Source organism: Cupressus sempervirens, chromosome 2, assembly GCF_028749045.1.
Source record: "Cupressus sempervirens isolate cs-2001-9-10 chromosome 2, ASM2874904v1, whole genome shotgun sequence".
NCBI classification, from domain to species: domain Eukaryota; kingdom Viridiplantae; phylum Streptophyta; class Pinopsida; order Cupressales; family Cupressaceae; genus Cupressus; species Cupressus sempervirens.
In genome coordinates, this window is record NC_143119.1 from 663,160,823 (window position 1) to 663,183,875 (window position 23,053).

The 23,053-nt window shown below is 36.4% G+C and overlaps 1 protein-coding gene and 1 pseudogene across 2 annotated transcripts in view; one reads left to right on the forward strand and one right to left on the reverse strand.

Annotated features, from left to right (window-relative positions):
• LOC149575105 (agamous-like MADS-box protein MADS1) overlaps positions 1-23,053 on the reverse strand; it is a 57,400-nt gene that overhangs the window by 10,195 nt on the left and 24,152 nt on the right. The window lies entirely within an intron of this gene.
• LOC149575107 (potassium channel KAT2-like) lies at positions 1,881-9,015 on the forward strand (annotated as a pseudogene). The gene is made up of 11 exons (XR_016359716.1): positions 1,881-1,993; positions 2,228-2,315; positions 2,423-2,491; positions 2,904-3,019; positions 3,075-3,098; positions 4,496-4,553; positions 4,648-4,947; positions 5,052-5,288; positions 6,162-6,260; positions 6,485-6,685; positions 8,580-9,015. The product of XR_016359716.1 is annotated as a potassium channel KAT2-like (transcript).

A 23,053-nucleotide genomic window follows, 5' to 3' on the forward strand; every position in this document is an offset into this window, starting at 1 on the left:
TCATGGAGTAGGTACAAACATTTTTCTTTTTCTTTTTTGGCATTTCTTAGCTCATGCTTTTGACTACTTGTTATGTAACTTTAGTTAATGCAACACAAATCCTAATACATGCTATAACTATCAAAAGAATTATATATCTAGTGGATTATTACTATGCATCTCATATACTGTTTAGTATTACATTAAAAAAATTCATATTCTTTTAGGTTGTTCAAGATTTTTTCATTTAGTTATATTTTAAAATGGAAATTTTGAGTTTTTTTAATATATTTTTTAAATATGAAATAGTCATTTCCTATATCTTGTACTAAACTTTTACCTTATCCCAAATTGTGTCCCAATCTCCAAAATTGAGAGAGCTTTTCATACCCAATCACCTAGGTTCTCTACTAATTGAATGAAAGATACTTCTACCCTTCAAACAATCGAATTAAAACCCTTTGATTTCTCAATAAGAGTGGCTCCCTGTTGAGGCCTATCTATTTCAAAGAGTAGTTGGGATTGCTAAGTAGCTGTAAGCTGTTACTGAATGGTGTGTTGGATACCACTGAATCTTGTTTTGTCTGTACAAAGTTTTTTGTGTTTCACAGGTTTTCTAACTGTTATCCATTAGGATAGTGATTAACCATAGCCACCATTCCATCATTTTAACTAAGTAAATTGATTAACTTGGCCCTAGCTTTATGTTTTGTGCCTATCATCCATAGTGCAACAACAAGAAACTTGCTAAAAGATCTTATTTTGGCACAAAAGGAAACTTGGTTTGAAACTTTGATGTATACTCGTGCACTATTCCAAAGATCTTATTTTAGTACAAGAACAAGGAATGTTAGCATAAGTTGTAGAATCTATGTCTACACATTTTAGTTTCATTTTACTGAATGTTTATAGATCCCTTCAACTAATCCATTTCATACATATCTTGTAATCATTGCATTCCATGAGAAGACATCATGTAAGTTCTTATATTGAAAATTGTAACTCTTCCCGCTATTAAGTCCATAGTGTTCAAAATACAATCTCTGTTGAAAAATTAGATTCCTCTGGACTACATGGTTTTGTTAGATCTAGATACACTCATCTACTTAATCAAGTTAAATGAAATCCTCCTGGAGATAACAAGACAGTGACCGACCTTTTACTTCAGTTTCAAATCATTCCCACTGTGTATGATTTTAAGATGGCTCAGAGTTGCCAAAAGTGTTTAGCTGCACTACTACATTTGATCTCATTTTTCTACCAAAATTTTCGACCATCAATTAAAAAGGTTTAGGTTGGTCAGATTGTAGAAGGAAATTTTTCTCTTTTTTTAAAATCTAACCCGTGTTGGTCGAAATTTCAACCAACACCAACATGTTGGTCAAAATTTCGACCAACACGGGCTTTAACTTTAAAATAAAAAATCATTTGACCGAGCGCGCGAAGGAGCTGGAGGATGGTTAAGGGTTTAAGTTTTAATTTGCGAATGGATTCCCTAAAATTTGCCAGTTAAAGTTTTGGTGAAGAGGCAGCATTTATTCATAGCCACATTGCAAAGGGGCAGAAATTGATGCAAATGTTGCAGAGGCAAGCACAGCAACAACAACAACAACGCATAGAAGGTTTGTTAAATGGCTCTGCTAATGGGTTGGTCGGTAATGATCCTCTCCTCCGGCAGAACCCAGGGATAGAAAATGCCATTGCAACAAAAATGTACGAGGAATGAATAAAGCTACCTCATCCGAGAGATTCCATGGATGATGGATCCCTTAAGGTGTTTGATTAGTTTATGCACCCATTTGAATACTTATCAAACTAGTGCATAGTATGAACAATGGTACTAATTTAAACACATAAAATGTGTAACTTCATTTTGTAAATCATCATTAAAAGACAATTGTATGGTTGCTGGCACATTGATTTCACAGAGATTTGGAGATAATGTTGGTCAGTTATTGTATGCAAACCAAAGAACAATGCTAAAGGCAGAAAACACGCCTGGGCAACCTTCAAGGTATATAAATTCTCAGCACAAATTCCTATGTCAAACTTACACTAATTCATGTATTTACAACTAGAAAGTGTGAATTGAATTTTAGTATTTGGTTCTAGTATAATGGTTTTTCATTTGAGCTGAAACTTTTGCTTGATGATTATACATTTGGATTAGAGTTTTCTTTCCAAATTGTATTTCTCACCATGTATATATGGCCTTAGTTCCTTGTTATTTTGCATGTTGCATGTATAGACAAGTTTTACATAGCACTGGAGGTAAAATGTCCGCTGCTCTCCAGCAGGTCCAAGTGCATAATCAACAGCTGCTTGTAGCCCCACAAGTGTGTAAATGCTTTTCTTGTTCAATTCTATTAACTTTTATATATAATTATATAATTAGGCCCTTTTGTAAGGATACTGATGTATTGGACGATATACAATGGCACAGGACATCAAAACTGAGATGAATGCAGTACCTGGTCAGAGATCTGGTGCCTCAGAAGCTTCATTGTTTGGGGTACCAGGAGCGGGTCACTCAAAAACAAGCTTGCTAAGCCCAAGTTTGATGTCTTTCAAATTTAGATCCAAAAAACAAGTTCAGCAATCTTTTAAAATGACTATCTAAGAAAGGTTTGGTTTGAGAGTGTCGAGGGTAGCCTCGCTTTGAGGCTGCCCCTACATATTTTCACTACTACATTTAACCTCATTTTTTGACTAAAATTTGCAACCATCAACTAAATAAATTTAGGGTGGTCGAAATGTAAAGGCAAAAATTTCTTTTTTTTTACATATAAGACCCGTGTTGGTCGAAATTTCAACCAACACAGGGCTTATACATCCACAAAGGAAAAAACCATTTGTCGTTTTAGGTCTTTCTCGCACCCAGTTTCATTTCAGGTTTTCTCTAAATTTTTGCATGGTTTTTGCAGAGGGTAGGGCTGGTCTTCAAAGCGAATCTGTCCCCTGCTACGGCTACAAGAAAATGTGGGCTGGTCTTGAAAGCGAATCTGCACCCTGCACCCTGGTCGAGCTTCTTCTGGAAAACGTGGGCTCTCTTTCCTATCTACTCAATCCTCATCGTGAAGTTTATGGCATTCGAGGAGGGTCAGTGCACTATTTGCCAGGTATTTCATTATCTTCAAGGTTGCATGGGTACTCGTACCCACACCCCTGGTACTCGTACCCACGTACCCAAGTACCAGGTACACGTATCCCGCGTACCGGGTACTCGGTGGAGAGCATCATAGCTAAGGACCTTGATTAAGATTTTGATTTTTTTTTTTTTGGTTTTTTGTTTTTGTATTAGCTTGTTGTTTATCAAACTTAATTCAATACCAAATCAATTTGAAACTTTGATACTCATTAACAATAAACTTTATCACTGTTCAAATCAAAAGTTTATCAATTGCAATATGTCATTGTCATATGGTTTAGGATCTTCTTGTTCATGTTTAAAGTCTGCCTTCTTTGTTATGCATCTAAGCATTTATCATGTATTATTATTTCAAACATATAGCAAATCTGAAACTGAAAACAGTACATTACATTTGCAAACTTCATCACTATTCTTGTTTTGAAAAACCATTGTCATGACTCATAAAATCAGATTTTTTATAAATATAAAAGTGTAATTTTTAAATAAGTTTGACATACCCAAGTACCTCCGTCCCCTATTATGAAAAATACTTTAAACATTCAGCAATAGCATATATATATATATATATATATATATATATTTGACTTATGGCTTATATTTTCAAATTTATTGTTTTGAATGCTCAATGTCATGACTCATGACAGATATTTTGATTTTTATATTTTCTATAAAATATTAATTATATAGAAAAAATTAGGCACACACACGTACCCCCGTCCCCTATTTTAAAAAATATGCGTACCCGTACCCGCTCCCGTACCCGTTCCCGTTCCCGTTCCCGTTCTCGTACCCACGTACCCATGCAACCTTGATTATCTTCATACCCATAGTTAGAATATAGAATATACAGTTGCACATTCTTTCCCTTTCTATAGAATTGCACTTAATTGGAGATTTAACTGCAGTGTTTTTCTGAGATCAAGTTTTTAAGTAGATTGTATCTTAAAAATATGAGAGATTTTTTAAACAGTTCGTAATAATTTGTTCATATTATTTCTATAATAGATCATAGAATATAATAGATCTTACACAATTGAATTCAGAAGTGTATGATTATTACAATTAGATCTCTCCAGTGAACCGTCATCACAAAAAGGATGTGTCGGATATTTATTTTATTAACCATGGATTAAGTAACTACACGCCCAAACGTAATCAATCTGCCTAATTGTTTTCAAAAGAATCTTGCAATTAGTTCCATCTTTTCTTGTTAAGATAAAAAACTTGCTGCAGTAATCTCCTAAATCAGAAACAGAATTCAAGTCTATTAAGGCATTAGCTATTAATTGGAAAGGTTTTGAATAACTAAAAGTTCACCTGAAGATCACTGCAAAAAACTTAGGAAAATTCTTTGCTGAGATGTAGGTTAGAGAAAGACGTGCGCTTGAATTACTTCTGGACAAGATGCATAAAGCTTATTTGTGTAAGGAGTCAATACATCTCTATGATTGATATTTGATTTCTTGATTCTGTTGCATCTTAAACAAGGATGATTATAAGGGATTGTGATGGTCCAGGTGACTCTTTTTGCTGTCCATTGTGGTGGGTGTTTCTACTACCTACTGGCACGGCGGTATCCTGACCCCAAAAGCTCCTGGATTGGTAATACATACCCAAACTTCAAGAAGGAAAGCCTCTGGACTGCATATGTCTCCTCCATGTATTGGTCTATAACAACCTTAAGCACTGTTGGGTATGGAGATCTCCATGCTAAGAACACTGGAGAAATGGTTTTCACTATAGCATACATGCTCTTCTACTTGATAGGCAATATGACCAATCTTGGTGTCCATGGCACTCGAAGAACATTTAACTTTGTAAGTATATGCAGTAATAGTATTAATTAGGATGCATATTAATAACCTAGTATATTGCTTTTCTATGTAATTGCTGATGGAGTGCTATGTTAGATGGGGTATAGAGAGATGCAGCGAATGCTGCCTCAGATTTCTGTGATAGAAACAGACTGCCACATACACTAAAAGAACAAATTCTTGGACATATGAGGCTCAAGTTCAAAACAGAAGCTTTGTAGCAGCAAACTGTAGCAGGCCTTCCCAGGGCAATTCAGTCTGCCATAGCTCAACATTTGTTTTACTCAACAACGCAGAAAGTCTATCTCTTTCATGGAGTTTCAGATGATTTCATTACTCAGATGGTAAATTAATCACGTTTTGCTAAAAATTTGTTAGTGTGGGTTTAGAGATTTTCACAATCTATGTTTATATCATTTAATTGTTTTAGAATTTAGTTTGTGTAATTTTTTATATCAACATTTCAGATTACATTCTATGATCTATTAATCAGAATGCTAAGAGAATGAAAGAATATGTAAGATTATAAGATTGTAAGGTTTACAAATAACAATCATTTGCTTTGCCTCATAAATGGATTAATGATTACCTCTTATACCAATTTAATTTGAACTGTTCTCTATAAGGGAAGAGATCTAATAGCCATCTAGGTTAATTTTGAGCACTTAGATCTCCTAAGCTGTAAGTTGAATTGTGCTGATTTTTCCAATGTAGCTTTGTAGGTGACTCAAGAGTTTAAAGCTAAGGTTTTATGTTTGGGATCTCTTAGAAGCAATGGAGTGCGAAGTCATTGAAAAGTGTCATTTTAAAACACTCATCCATATTCCAATAGCCCCTCACCAAAAAAAATAGTACTTTTGGCACAACTGGACCAATCAGCAACCAAGAAAGATAAAAAATGATCAAGTATTAGTACGTGTGTGATCGACTATTAGTACATGTATTATCAGCTATTAATATATATGTTATCAATTTTTGGAACTTTTTAAAAGTGACAATTAGGAAGTATCTATCACAAAACACTCCTCATGATAAATGACCCCGTGGTGGCTACTAGATCTCTTCCCCTATTTTGTTTCTGAGATTTGAAATGAATTTTATATCGTTACTATTCTCAATTTCTTGTATCTTTTTCGCTTGTGGGTATTTGCGTACTAGTCATATTGAAGTTATGTAAAGTTGTAAGCATTTATCTCTATGTGCATTCCTCTTTACAGGTGATGGAGATGGTGGCAGAGTACATTCCTCCTAGAGAAGATGTAATTCTCCAGAATGACATCCCATCTGAGCTATATATAGTTGTTTCTAGAGCAGCTGTAAGTTACATTCTCGCAATCTTGCATTCCTTTTCCATATCTATCATGATTCCTACTTTGACACTATTTGGTATGATTCCTGCTCTGACACTATTTAGTCTATTCAATGAAAACATTTTTTTAAACCATGAAGCTGCATTCTTTAGGCATATTGAGGGAAGCAATAACAAACCCTCTCTTACAAGATGGTGAAGATAATTTTTACATTCTCTCATTTTCAACAGCATCTGAAGCAGCTTAAAGGAACAAATTTAGAGCATTTGCCATCCGAAATACAGGTTGTTTATACAGAAAGTGATGCAAAGTCTCCATTGCCAATAGGCCTCAACTATACAGCTTCAAAAGGGAATGCTCAATTCATGGAAGAACTTCTGAAAAGAGGATCCAAATCTAAAGATGCAGATTATAATGGCTTCGCTTCTCTGGTTAGTTAAATTATTTATTACTCTTATTATCAATGGGCCAATGTTTTTGATCTTATGAACTGATATTTTGGAAAAAATCATATTAATAGGTTGAATCCCCTCGTAAAAGCTTTCTTCCTATAAAATTCTTATTAACGAACAGAGTAGCCTTAGAGTACAAACCTAAACTAAATTCCATAAAGTATAACAGTCCCCCTGATCAGCAGCCATACTAATCATTTGCATTGTAACTAATTCGTTCCAGAATAAGCATATTGAAAAACTGGATGATTTTCACCATTCATTGTTTGGCATGTTTGAATGGGAGATGAGCATGAATTCTGCAATAGGGGATCTGAAAATTAACTCAATCTCCAACTCTTTTTATCCTCAATCAGTTGCAAGTCCACCCAAAAGAGTAACAATACACTTATCTCATCCAAGCACTCAGAAATCAGATATATTACGTGAAAATTGATTGTTTTGCCTTCATCACTGGAGGAACTATTGCAAATAGCAGGTAGATTCTAGCAATTTGGCATTATATTTCGATTGCTTAGATGTGTTCGTTTACAATGCTTAAACACAAGAGCCATTTGGCCATTTGGTTTCTCTGTCATTCTTCCATTCAAAACACAAGAGCTGACCCTACTATGCGCCTCATACATATTGCACCATAATGCACCTTCCACCTCTACAAAATGCATACTTATTGCCTGCACATTATACATACTCATCACCACTACAACACAAATTAGAACTCCCATTGCCTTCGACATCTTTTCTTTCAAGAATATACTGCAAATTGCAATTGATGATTCAATCCATTTGATTCTCTCCCTTTTATAGTTTTAGAAGCCCATGAGTTGGCACTTGATGATGTCAACATGGACAGCGGTGACTGTTACAGTGGACATTAATGATTTTATCTTCTATAAGAAAGTGACAATAAATCTTGCTCCCTAAAAGGAAAACATGGAAATTGTGATTGGTATTTAAAAATTGCATAAATTGGTTAATAGAGGGCACAGACTATTTACCGTAGAATTCAGCATTAAAGAATTTTGATCCTCTTTGGAGAATAGAAATCTATTCTTAGAAAATTCAAACAGTCTTGATCCTCATTGGAGAACAGAAATCTATTCTCAGAAAATTCATTTGGCTGAATGTGTTTAATGAGTGCTTGTTGTAACAACCATATAACTTAATAGAATTTGTTTGTTTTGAGAGATTATAGGATCAGAGTTTACTGTTTTTCCTCTTGGCAGGTAGACTCTGAATTCATGAATCTTTATCCATAAAACTGGTTAGTTTAGTGGCTCTCCTGATTGAAACAAATCTTAGGTTTGGAGGTAGTCCTAAACTAACTCCATTTTAATAATATTAATATGTTGTCAAAAATAGAAATTAACAATTGACGTGGGATGCACTGCTTATATGACCTCTAAAGCCGCTATGGAGATAACGACCAAGATTTTGACGGACTACTTATGTGACCTCTAATGTGGCTGTGGGGACGATGACCAAGATTTTGGTGAAGAAATTGAGAGGCACCAAAAATTACAGCCAACTATGTCCAGAGTCAACCAATATTCTCCTTCTAGTCGGCTTAATCATTTCACTTTATTGATGCAATCGTTAGTATAATGTAGAATCTAGATTTAATGTAAAATGAATTCGTATATATAATTTCTGGAAGTTTAATTTAAGCTACTCTAACTGCATGACATTTGAGAAATTAAAATATAGATAATGCTCTACAGAATTGAGATATCTAATGAAATTTATAATTTTTTTTGAAAGTTTTACTGTTCTGAATCTTATTTCTCTTGCTTTGAGGAGTTCCTTAAGTTTGCAGAAATTTCCCAACGTTGCAGATTTAACCTATGGAGGAGATTGTATGTATGCCTTTCAGGAAGGCAGAAAGGAGCTATTTCAGTACTCCATCTGGATAGCGTCTGGCTACTTTTGAGGAAACGAGAGATGGGCTGCAGAATATAAAGGAGCATAACATTTTAGAGAAATGGGACAGAGTGCGTCTGCTGGACAGTTGGATCCTCGGTCCGGGGTATGACTTTCAGATGGGAAATGACTTCAGAGGATGCCTCGGCTAATGCTTCTCATTCAAACTCATCTTTCCGGTTGCTTTGTCTACTTATACTTTGTTACAGTTACAAGCTTTTTATTGTAAGCTCTTTTATTCTGGTTATTCTGCTTTGGTTATAGGTTTGTCTGGATTATTGGAATGCAATAGTCATGGAACTTTTTGAGGCACACAATGCTTCCGACAATCCTTCTGCCCTTGTTAATGCCATGGGACTTCAGGTAAATCAGTCATCAATGCTTCTGTTGAGGCTTCTGTTGTCCTTTGTCAGTTCTTCTTTCTTTAGGGTGAGTAAGTGTATATTGTATATTGCCTTGTTTTTCCATGCGATGTCCTTCACTTTATACAGCCTCAAAACTCAATTTATCAAATATTGAGGAAATGCCATTAATAACTAAAAAATCATCAAATAACCTCATGCATCAATAATATCAATATTTTACCACAGAGCTGTAACTATAAAATTTGATGGAAGAATAAGCAACCTGATTTAGCAAAATGCTCTACATATCTGATTTAGGCATACCCAGAAAATAACTCTCTGCACTGTGTTGGAGATAGTTCTAAAAACAGTTGATTGCAAGGTCTGAACCACAAGGTGGCAGCCACATAGGTCACTCAGAAAGCTTATCACAGAAACAATAAATTTATTTTTACCAACTTAAAAACCTTTTCAATAGTGTAGTCTGATTTGGTTGCTTGAGAAGCGCAACTAGGGACGCTAAATCCTAGGTGACTTGACCTAGAATCAATATGCCTAAAGGGATTTCCTCTCTCTCCCTCCCTCCCTCTCTCTATAAAAAGTTGCCCAATTCATAGCTCCTCTTTCTCTCTTCAAACACTTCTTTCTCTTACTACACTTTTTTAAAGCATATTACGTAGGTTTAAATTCTATAAACTTGACAACTCAAAATATTTCAAGGTAATAACTGATACCTCCAATTTGTTTATCCTCTATCCATCTTGTTAGTCTACGAGGCCCTGGTGATAGGCTAACTCTTCTTTGGATGATGGGTTCAAATTTTATCAAATGAGACATAAAAGTACAGAGAAGCAGTCATTGTCTGTTTCCATGGGTGGTGGATGTTCTAATGATTTGGCTACTGTAGCTTTTGTTTCTTTTATCCAATCCATACCATTCTCTGTTTTGTTTATGTTAAGTGCAAATTGTTATCAATCAAAGCTTTTGAGCTGCGTGTACATGAAAGCCATTCTGGAGGCAAAATTATGTCAAGTTTCTTTTGATTACATTAACATGCTACAGTTGATTTTGCATTGGATTTTACAAATAGAATCATCATCGAGCGAAGAGGCAGACTCAAAAGAGCAACTAGAAACTTGCTTTTCTCTCTTAAGGCATCTTCTGATTCATGCTATAGAGGGATTCTGGAGTGATTATTGTACGGATAGACTTGATGCTAGTTTGGATATGATGTCTATTGAAGAAATCATTCGCACAGTTCTAGGTCATCCTGTAATAAACATGTTTATGCATAAACAGATGTGCTGTTCGGTTTCAAAGAATACCAAAGGCTTAGAGAATTGTGATACAGAGCATGAGGACTTGCATTGTGATCAATGGCAGACAAAAACTGATCAGCCAAATTGGAAGATATTTCTGGGTCTATGCAAGGATAAGCTTCATGTATTTGATAATGGCATACTCAATTTATTGATGACCCTGATGGAGTTTGTGTCTTCCCAGTGTAAAATCAATCGAGGTCACACCTTAAATCAGTGGGAGTCATATTGCAAAGCCATTATAGCATCTTCCAAACCTCTCATTATGCAGTCATTTGCAGTATTTAAAATCGAAATTTCTAAAAGAATGAAAGGAAATTCTTACGAAATATCTCCTTTACCTTCATTTTGTGTGCTTTTTGTGTTAAGTCCATTTGTATCCCCTTTCAGTTTACTTGAATTAGTGCATTGGTTATTTTTCAATGACATCTATGAGCATAAGGAAAATGCAACCTCTGTTCCACACCCAAATATCTCTTATTTGGATATTGGACTATATTTTGGGACTGTAGCTTTTGATATGTTCCATGCTTATTTGAATCAGGCTAATGGAGATGCTTGCATTCAGAAGTACTTTTGGGATTTGGAAGGTCAAAGTATTGATCAAAATTTAGTTAAGGAAGTTTATGTAATTTTAATTCTATATGCCAAAATGATTTTTTTTCGTTAATTGTAATTTTAATTCTATGAACATCCTCTTCTTTTCCCTTCAAGATCTCGTGTCTTACTGTCTGATGTTTCTAAATAGTGGGCATATTCTTATGTATCTTTCCTATGTTTGTGGCAGCAGTAACACTATAAACAGAAAAATTGTCATTGATTTTGGAGCTGTAGTTTTATTTTAGACTTGCAGAACCTCTTCATCTAGAAGTAGAACATCCCTGATCCAAACTTGGCAGAAAGTGTACATTTCATTTTACACGTGTTCTGGAAGGTTACTTTTCAAACAATTTTATCTCAAGATGCACTTTGCTTAATGGATAGAATGCACTATGAACCTTTTAAATTGGTAGTTTCATGAATCTTGATTTTGTTTTAAAATAGGATAACAATTCAGTGGATGTCTTGTTTGAGATTAAAATGGTGGGTATATGTTTAATCTAGTTCTGTACTGTATTGCCTACCAGCTTTCTTCAGCACACTGAAAAAGTTCTTTAAATGGCATTCTCTACTTTTTGTTTTCTACATGTTTTGAGTTTTTTGTTTTTGGTGAATTGCTGTGAAAGGAGATTCCTCCCATTATATTGAAAGAAAGTAATTTGATTACAATGACTTCCTGTAATTTGGCTAAGATCATGATGCGAATGCCTTGAGTGATGTCTTGCAGTCTTTTGATCTGATCAGGAGAAAATAGATTTCATTGAAGTTTATAAAATAAGCATTTGTTTGCATGTTATTCGTTTCCAGTCTTTTCATCAGAGTGATGCATGCATCATGTCTTCGCTCTTGCTTGCTATTGAAATGCATCCTCAACCAGGCCTCCTTTTGAATCTCTTCTCAAACCAGCAAGTGCCGTCAATGCCACAAACCTATAGACTCGATTCACTGTGTTGTTGATCACTCTTCTACCACATTCAAATTTGTTGAGTGATTTGTATTTTGTTTAGTAGATGTATTCCTGTTTTAAGTTGTAGACAACAAATCAGAAATAGACTTGGTGAGCGTACTTCAATTGTCAGCTTGGCAAGCTGACTTGGGGAGCCGGCCTGGCGATCTAACATGGTGAGTGGGCTTAAAGTGGAAACTTGGTGGGGCAAGTTGGCAAGCCGACTTAGCGAGGCCACTTAGAGACGCGACATGGCGAGCTGACTTGGTGAGCAATCTCGATGAGCGGACCTAAAGACTGACCTTGATGAGGCACTTTGGTGGGGTGACTTGATGACCGAACTCAAAGAGTCAACTTGGCGAGCATACTTGAATAGTCGACTTGGTGGGGCAAGTTGGTGAGCCGACTTAGCGAGTCCACTTGGTGAGGCGAGAGGTGAGTCAACTTGGTGCAGCAACTTGGTGAGTTGACTTGGTGAGCGGACTTAAAGACTGACCTTGATAAGGTGCTTTGGTGGGGTGACTTGATGAGTGAACTTAAAGAGTCAACTTTGTGAGCGTACTCGAACAATTGACTTGGTGACATGATTTGGTGGGCTGGCTTGGCGAGCCGACCTGGCGTGCGTACTTGAACAGTAGACTTGGTGAGCTAACTGAAAGAGTCAACTCATTGAGGTGACTGGGTGGGAGTGACTTGGTGAGCTGACCTGGAGAGTTGACCTAGGGGATGGGCTTGGTGAGAAAACTTAAAGAGTCGACTTGGTGAGCGCACTTGAATTGTCGGCTTGGCGAGCAGACTTGGGGACTTGGTGGGACATGTGGGCGAGCCGACTAGGTGAGGCGACTTGGTGACATGAATTGGTGGGCTAGCTTAGCGAGCCGACCTTAAAGAGTCAACTTTGTGAGTGTACTCGAACAATCAACTTGGTGACATGACTTGGTGGGCTTGGCGAGCCGACCTGGCGTGCATACTTGAACAGTAGACTTGGTGAACTGACTTAAAGAGTCAACTCGTTGAGGTGACTCGGTGGGGGTGACTTGGTGGGCTAACCTGTAGAGTTGACCTAAGGGGCGGACTTGGTGAGCAAACTTAAAGAGTTGACTTGGTGAGCGTACTTGAATTGTCAGCTTGGCGAGCTGACTATGGGAGTCGGCTTGGCAAGCTGATATGGCGAGTCGACTTAAATTGGCAACTTGGTGGTGCAAGTTGGTGAGCTGACTTATTGAGGCCACTTGGTGAGGCGACTTCGCGAAGCGACTTGGTGAGCTGACCTACTAAGTGTACTTAAAGACTGACCTTGATGAGGCGCTTTGGTTGGGTGACTTGATGAGAAAACTTAAAGTGTCAACTTGGTGTGCCGACCAAGTGAGTTTACATGGTGAGCGAGCTTAGAGAAGCAACTCTATGGGGCAACTTCGTAAGCACACTGAGTGAGCCCACTTGCTGGGGCAAGGTGGTAAAACCACTGGGTGAGTCGACTTCATGAGCTGACTTAATGAGTCAACTCATTGAGGTGACTGGGTGGGGGTGACTTGGTGAGCTGACTTGGAGAGTTGGCCTAGGGGGCAAACTTGGTGAGCGAACTTAGAGAGTCGACTTGGTGAGCGTACTTCAATTGTTAGCTTGGCGAGCTGACTTGGGGAGTCGGCTTGGCGATCTAACATGGTGAGTGGGCTTAAAGTGGCAACTTGGTGGGGCAAGTTGGCGAGCCGACTTAGCGAGGCCACTTAGAGACATGACATGGCGAGCTGACTTGGTGAGCAAGCTCGATGAGCGGACCTAAAGACTGACCTTGATGAGGCACTTTGGTGGGGTGACTTGATGACCGAACTCAAAGAGTCAACTTGGCGAGCATACTTGCACTAGTGCATTTGGGTTCATTTTTCGACCTTCATTGATCAAATTTTCGACCCAATTTTTGACCAAATTTGACCAACCCATTGGTCAAAATTTATTTGGTTGAAATTTTGACCAACTCACTGGTACATGATTTGTCTCAATCATATAACTAATTATATATTTTTCATATTAGTTACTGTCAGTGTTTTTTAGGCATTCTATAAAACAGTTCACATGCCTTGCGTATGATATGACATTTTGCATGCATCCTGCACTCTCTCTCATCCGACTAATGATGGATTACGTAGAGTGATCTGAAACCATGATGCTAAAAAACACACAATCAAATCCAAAATGAACTTGCACTACAAATGGATTGTGGAAATCTGATATTGGTAAAATTGCATGCATGTCTACCAGGACAATCACAACTTAAACATATATTTGTCCTAGTAGACATGCATGCAAAATTAACAATATCAGATTTCCACAATCCATTTGTAATGCAAGTTCGTTTTGGATTTGATTGTGGGTGTTTTTTAGCATCATGGTTTCAAATCACTCTCCGTAATCCATCATCTGCTGGATGAGAGAGTGCAGGATGCATGCAAAATGTCATATCATATGCAAGGCATGTGATTGTTTTATAGAATGCCTGAAAAAAATTTTACACCTACCTGTTGGTAGAAATTTCTACCTTCATTGGTAGAAATTTCTACCTTTATTGGTCGAAATTTCTACCTTTATTGGTCGAATTTTTTTCCTTCATTGGTCAAAATTTCTACCTTTATTGGTCGAAATTTTCTACCTTCATTGGTCGAAATTTAAACCAATTCCTGGTAGAACTTGCACCATGGCTATGGAGGTTTTTCGACCAACGTATTGGTCGAAATTTCGACCGGAAAAATTCCGACCAATGGGTTGGTCGAAGTTGGTCGAAGTTTGGTCGAAATTTGGGTCGAATTTTCGACCAATAATGGTCGAAAAATGGTCTCAAATGTACTAGTGGTTTCATTTTGATTCTCATGTATTGGTGCATGGATTTCTAACACCAATTGTATTGCCAACTGTATTGGCTCCCTCTTTGACATCTCTTCTTGTAATTGATCTTCTCTCTCTTTCACTAGATGGCAACTCAACACATAATTCTCCCACACTCCTTCTTATATTGATAACATGTATCCCTCTTATATCTATAGGTATTGAATGGTAACTGCATACATATTCTCCCTCTTTGACAACAACGCCAAAGACATCATCCATTGCATACACAACATCCTCACTATGTCACTGTCTAACTAATCTTGCAATGATCACTCCCTCTTTCATCTTTGCTTTTTATTTTTATCTACTTATACTTGTCCATCTTTTCACAACTTTAGGTAGCTCCCAAAGTGTAACCTCCTGCTTTAATGTGTAAGATATTCTAAGCATAACAATTGATGTAATGTTGCATATCTTCTCAACTTGCTTCAGATAGGGGAATGACCCCTAACCTATCTCTTAAATACTCAAAATCATCCTTAGGTGATGCCTAACTATTTGCTCCTTTGTGTTCACATATTTCAATCACACTTCTTTGTCTTGTACTAACTCTCTCAAGTAATGATTCTTGATTGCAATGTGTTTAGTCTTTCTATGCATCACAAGATTCTTAGATATGTTTATAGCACTTGTGCTATCACAATATATCACCACAAGTTCAGTAATCTCTTCCTTCATACTTTTCAACAATTGTTTGATCCACACACTATTTGAACAATTAACTATTGCGGCAACATACTCAGCTTTTGTTGTGGATTGAGAAATAGAGTTGTGCTTCTTGCTTGTTCATGAAATTAATTTCTTTCCTAGAAAGAAAGCTCCTCCACTTGTACTCTTTATGTCATCAATGTTTCCAACCCAATCAATATCTGTGTAAACTTTCACCTCAAACTTGTCATTCTTCTTGTACCATAATCCATCTTCTTTTGTTCCTTTTAGATACCTCAATATCCTTTTCATAGCCATCATGTGATTCTCCTTAGGATTAACAGAAAATCTTGCAATAATACCAACTACTAATGCAATGCCAGGTTTTCTATGTACAACATATTGCAATTTTCCAATCATTAACTTGTACAATGTCAGATTTACTTCAGCAGAATCATCATTCTTTAAAAGTTTATGTCCATTCACCATAGGTGTTCCAACTAGTCTTGAATCTTCCATTCCAAAAGCCTTCAATATCTCCTTGATATATACTTTGAATGTGTAATGTAAATACCTTTCTTCATCTCATAAACTTGCAACCCAACAAAGAATTTAATCGCTCCAAACATTGACATCTCAAATTCTTTCTTGATCTCATTAGCAAATGATTTGCATAACAAATCATGTCCTCCAAATATGATATCATCAACAAATATTTTAGCTAGCAATACCTTACTCTCAGATTCATGTTTCAAGTGTAAATTTCTATTGTCATTAGTTCAGGCAAAACCAATTTTCACCAAATAAGTGTGTAACCTTTCGTACCATCCTCTAGGGGTTTCTTTCAAACCATATAATGCTTTGTGCAGTTTTCATACCATGTTCCTCTTGCTAGGGTCAATAAACCTTCAAGTTGTTCAATGTAGACTTTTTCTTCCAAGATTTCATCCAAAAATACAAATTTCACATCCATTTGATATACTTTGAATTCTTTGTAAGCAACATATGCAAGTAAAGTTCTTACCCCTTCCAAACTTGTAATTGGGGAAAATATTTCTCCATAGTCAACTTTGTCTTCTTGTGCATATCCCTTACAAACTAGTCTTGCTCGGTTCCTTGTTATTTCACCTTTCTCATTCAGCTTGTTTCTAAATACCCACTTTGTTCCACTCAAATTCTTGTCCTTTGACCTTGGTACCAATGTTCATGTCTTGTTTTTGTCTATTTGATCAATCTCCTCATTCATTGCTATAATCCAATCTTCATTCTCTAGAGCATCTTTAACTGATTTAGGTTCAAATTCACATAGTAAACATGTATCTTTCTTTAACTTGTTTCTTGTCATGACTCTTGAATCTTTATCTCCAATGATTTGGTTTGGTGTATGGTGTCTTCTCATATATTTTGCTAAGACATGTTCAGATCTTCTTTCTTCTTGCGGTATATCTCTTGGTCCTACTTTCTCATCTTCTCCAGGTATCTCTAGCTATAACTCAACATTGTCTGTATGGTGTTCGCCTTCCTCTCTCTAATGTTTGGCTTCTTTTCTGTGGGACTTAGCTCCTATAGCCTAATGCTCAACAGCAAGTTGATACTTGATGGAGCTTCTCTGTTGAACCTCAGAAGTGCCTAGCTGTTGATGCTCGGTAACCTCTTTCTCTCGTTCAAGTAATGTACTAGGTTCTCCTTCATAAATGTAGACAATTTATGTAATATTCAGGTTCTTTCTTTCATTCCTCTTCACTTTTTTCTACAATTCATCAACTCTAACATTTGCACTTTCCATAATTTTGAACTAGTGTCAGAATTCAAATACTTGTATGTCGTTCTTTTAATCAAATATCCTAGAAATATACCTTCATCACTCTTTTCATCAAGTTTTCCCTTGCATCTTTCAATATGTAACACTTGCCTCCAAAGACTTTGAAATAATTGGCATTAGGTGCATAGCCATACCAAACTTCAAAAGGGGTTTTTGTATACCTTTCATAACTTGAACTCGATTTAGTGTATAAGAAGCAATACTTACAACTTCTCTTCAATACTTTATGAAATATTTTTTTCCATCATTAGTTTTCTTGCATAGTCCATGATTGATCTATTCCTTCTTTCAACTATCCCATTTTGTGGTGGAGTCTTTGGTACACCCATTTGTCTCTTGATTCCTTTGTCATTGTAGAATGTATTGAAATCATCTGATATAAATTCACTTCATCTATTTGATCTCAAGTAATTCAAACTCTTACATATTTCCTTTTCAAATCTAGCCAAATACCACTTAAACATTTCAAATGCATCAGATTTTTCTTTAAGAAACATCACAATCATCATTTTAGGGAAATCATCAATAAATATAATAAAGTATTCGTTACCATAGTACCTTTGCACTCCAATAGGACCACATAAATCAATATGAACCAACTCCAAAATATCATCAAAAGAATATGTCTTGCTCTTGAAACTAAACTTCATCATTATTCCCATTCAACATTGTTTGCACATTACTTTACTAGTTTTTCTCAATCTTGGTAATCCTCTTACTCTTTTCATCTTACTAATGATTTTGAAATTATCAAAATTCACATGACATAACCTTTTATGCCATAACCAAACATATTCAAATTGGACAAATAGAAAAATATCTTTAGATAGGTCTAGATAGAATAAGTTACCTCTTGTTTTCTCTCCACTTCCAATTAGTTCACCAGTAGCATCATAAATCTTTTCCTTCCAACTTCAAAATTCAACTCAGCAACCTGAATTGTTCAACTGTGCCACACTCAACAAGTATTTCTAACCATCAACCCAATATGCATTGTCACATCTGATCTTATCATTCAATATTATTGATCATTTACCTTTTAGATAACATGGTGCATCATTTCCAAACTTAACACTACTCCTATTATACTGTTCTAGCTATTCAAACTTACTTGTATTACCAGTCATATGATGTGAACAATCACCATCAAATATCCATCTGTCATTCTTATTCACATGTGAAATTAAGCAGTTTTCTCATCTTCTTCAGCTATGTAATAGGATTTCTTACCTTTGCCTTTTTAGTCTTTGTTACCTCAGTTCTCTCTATTGTCTCTCCTTCCTCGGTATTTGTTGTCTTACCTTTCCTCTTTCTCATCTCTGTCAAAACATCTTGTAGCAATATGACCAACTTTGTTACATGTAAAATAGATAATAAGAAGTTTACCTTTGTATTTTCTCTTTCCTCTAGGTAGCCTTCTTGCCAATAATAATTCAAGATCATCAAGATCATTATCTAATTCACTATCATTGTCCACAAGCTTACTCTTTTTCTTTCTTTTTGAGTCATCACGAGTTAGTTGAGACTTGAAAGCACATTTAGTAGAAGAAGGTGTATAGTTATCAAAATTTGACAATTCAAATGCAACAAATCTACCAATTAGACTATCTAAGGTCAGATCATTTCCAAGTGCACATCTTAGTTCTTGAAATACAGATACACTAATTGCATATATACAAAGTAAAGTCCTCAATACCTTGCTTATCACATTCTCATCAGATGTCTTCTTGATGCAGGAGCATTTTGGGTTTGCTCATTGGCTATTTTGGAGTTCATAGGAGGAGGCTCAGTAGTTGCTTTGGATAATTCTTGGACTGGTACTCAATGGAAGGAGTGGTGCTCGATCACTATTGGGTACAGTTTATGCCTGGGAGCTTGGCATACTTTGGGAACTCAACATACACTGTTTTCTCGGCATGTTCTAGGAACTTGGCATGGTCTCTGGAACTCGGCATGGTCTCTAGAGTTTGGCAATGCTTGGGAATTTACTAGTGCTCAGCTTGGTTTTGCTGACACTTGGTTTGGTCTTGGTTTCTATTGGTGCCGAGTTGGCTGTGAGTTGACTTTTGGAATTTAATTTACGTATAGGTATTTAAATTAGTGTTATAGCCGACTTGTGGCTCGACCTATATTTAATGTAAGGTTTTTAATTTAGTTCGTAATGAGTTGGGTCGACTTGTGGCTTAGTTGGGTATAAGTAAGGGGTTTTGTGGAGTCTTTAGATAGGAGGATAGCATGATTCATTCCAGCTTGGAGAAGGGGATGAAGTGTAGATGCAAATATTGAAGAGCTAGGCCTTCGACTTAGGAACCAAAGGATTGCTTGGAAGACCTAAGGGTACAAGTGTGGAATTCTTCTTGGTGTTCTTCTCCAGTTGACGATATGGACTAGCTGGAATTGTCATGTGGTAATTGGATCTTGCGGGATCTTGTAGAACTAGTATTGTAATTGTTGTTTGTATTTGGCCCTAACTCGGAAGGCCTTATAGCTGCACATATTGTGTAATCAATTATATCTATGAATGAAGAGTTGTGATTTGGTATCAAATCTTGCATTTGTGTTTCTTGTTGTGTTTTCGCTATGTGGTTATTTGTTGGGGGTTTGGACATATCCTTTGGGGATTCTCCTGCCTTGCACTACGTCACTTCTCTAGCTCCTATAATAGCATTCACAACCTCCTTGATTCAGCCATAATACTGTGCAATAATCTTTCCTTTCATTTTCATATCATCAAAGTTGCCTCTCAAACTTTCTGCTTTATCCCTTTTCACATTTTTGTCTCCTTCATGGATTTGTGCTAACTTATCCCACATTTGCTTTGCAATAGTGCACTCCTTTACATTGTCAAATTCAACGTAACTCAGGGAAGATGCCAAATCTATCATCATTGGATTGTGGTCCCGCTTCTCCGTCATTTGTTCAATAGTCATGGGTCTAATTACTTTAATATATTCATTATCCAAGTAGTGTAGTGCAAAATCTCCAACTCCGGATAGATGCAATCTCATCAATCATTGTTATTTAGGGACGTTCTCTTTGTTCAACTTAGGTACCTCTCCCTTGTACATCTTGATCTTCACCTTTAGTCCCTTCAAACTTTCCTTACAAGCACAAATTCTATGATACCAACCATTAGACTATTCAAAATAACTAAGAGAGAGGGCGAATTAATTGTCCTCGGGTCTAGATGCACCAGTTCATCTTTTAACAGCTTCAAACAACTTATTCAAACATATAAAATCACTCAACCAATATAGCAACTTAACATATTCATCCATCACTATCTCTTTGTTCAATATATGTTGACTAATACAAATAAACAAGAATAAATAACATGCATTACAAAACAACATTCATACATATATAAGACTAGGATTTAACATGGAAACCCAAATTGGGAAAAACCACCAAGTAACATGCTACCACTTTTCACTCTTCTGAAGTGAGCTCAGTTTAGAGCCAATACTGTTAAAGATTACAAAAAAAACTATTAGGTGTGACCATCTTAAAGAATTTAATCACTCTATTAGGAGTGGTCTGGTTAGAGGAACTTGGATCATTCCATTAGAATGTCACCTTGATTAAAGGATTTACAAATGGAGGTTAGGTCAACCTTGATTAAAGGATTTTACTGCCACAATGGTTAGAAAGTAACAAATAGTAAATTTTGATCTCCATTCTACTCATTTACGGGTTCATTGACTGGACTTCATTATACTTTCCATCTATGATCTTCTTGGAAACCCTTCATGCAATCACACTTCACCAATCTTCTCACTTTTCCTCTTCTTCTCTATTCTTCAAAGGTTCTCAAAAAAATTGCTAATCAGCAATGAACCAATCTTTAATAAACATCTCTTATGCCTCCTTAAATAGGTAGCTTTGATATGTTGTCCCTTAAACATCACTGTAGATCTTAGAGTTTAATCAGATTCATTAAATTTGTCCACCATTTTGTGCCTCTTCTCCTTTCTTGAAATTGCTATAAAATTATCTCTAAATCCTCATCTTTGATCACTTAACAACCTTAATTCATGCATTAAATACACCAGTTGATCAATCCTTATCATTCACGCATTTTGATAAATCTAAAAATTCAACTATGTCAACACCAAAACTTGATTCTTCATAAACTGTCAAAATGTTGACACTTGGTCGTCACTATGTTCTTCTGCTTGGTCATCACTAGGTAGCTTGATCTATACTAGTATGTCTCGCTCGGCTTGCACTTCCTCGCTCGATCTTCACTATGCTCGGTCAATACTACAATTTTCCTTCATCATCTTGCTCGTCCATAATTAACACTCAGTTGATATTGGTTGCTTAGCTATCTCTTAAGTTCCTTAATCTTCTACTTCATTGACCTAGTGAAACTGTTACTCAATCAAACTTAGTGTTTGATTCAACTTCTTGTCTTCTCTTCTATACATCAACTCAAGTGTCTGCTTCACTTTATATTACGAATAAACAACACATTATCTTGTCAAAGATTAATTGGTCAAGTGCCCATTGTAATTGTAACATATTGGCTCCTCTATACTCAACAACTTCACTAGTTCATCTAGTTATCTCTCTTTTCAAATCCTCTTCATCAATCAACTGATATGACACTCTACACTATTAGTAAATATCTCACCAGTAAGGCTTGACATCAACGAAAAAATAACAGTTGTTCCAATTGTAGCTTTCAACAATCGGTTCCTCCATCATTTTTGGACCAGTTATGCAACTTCTCTCCAAAATCTTTCACCACTTCCCATGGGGCCTTATCTCTCTTCCCTTTGGTCCAGTCATTTGCCTTGCACTTAGCTTCAGCTAGCACTTCTAGTCTATTTATCTTTCTTCTTACAATTTGTAACTAGTAGAGGAGTCACTTCGTAACTACTTTAAGTCTAGCACAATTTATCACATTTGAGAAACAAACATTCGAGATCAATAACACCATCAACAACCTTAGGGAGCAGAGTAGGGGAAGTAGATTGAGGGATATTAGGGTCATCAAGGTAACTGAGATGGGTTTTTGGGGAGGGCGGGAAAAAATTGGTGTAGAAGGCGTGTTAGGGACAAAAATAGGGGTGGAATTCTTAGGGACCAGACAATTCCATGGTCCAAGAAGAACCAGAGGCCAAATCATCTAAAACCTCCACAACATCTTCTTGTTTCTCTTACTATGAGGTATTTTTTAACTTGGCTATATGGATAGGGTTAACCCTCATACCAGTAATAGAGGGAATATTTTGGGGAGCCTACAACAACTTGGCTAAGGAAGAAACATGGGTAAACACCAAATTGGTAAGCTCAATGGACAAGGTAGCAGTAGGCCCAACCTGAGGGGTCAAAAGACTATGAAAATCATATAGCCATAAAATCAAACTCTAGTGAAGAGGGGCTCCACCCTTGAGATTAGCTTTGTCAACCAAAAATGACAAAGAAGAGAAAATCCAAAAAGGAAAATAGAAGTTAGCATTTCTTCTAAAATGACTAAGCAAAGGGAAGAGATGGGAATGGAAGCGTTTTTACCTTTATTCAAGAGTAACAAACATGATAAGGATCTATGCCACCACATTCCAATTCCTCGGAAGTTGCTCATGATTGAAACCACTTTCAAATTTCTAAATTTTTTTCCCCAGGGTCCAAGAAAAGCCAAACATCATCTTTGAACGAAGCTTTGATCTTCTAAGGAATTTTAGAACCCTCCATGATCAACTTCATAACTGTAGTGATGGTTTCCACCATAACAAGAAGGAAACTCCACAATTGGTGACTTTTTCATCCTCCCAAGATTCAACAAACTTCTAGGACAAATTTAGGCTGTAACTCTGCATACCCTCCACATATTTCACCATGTGCTCATTCTCAATAATC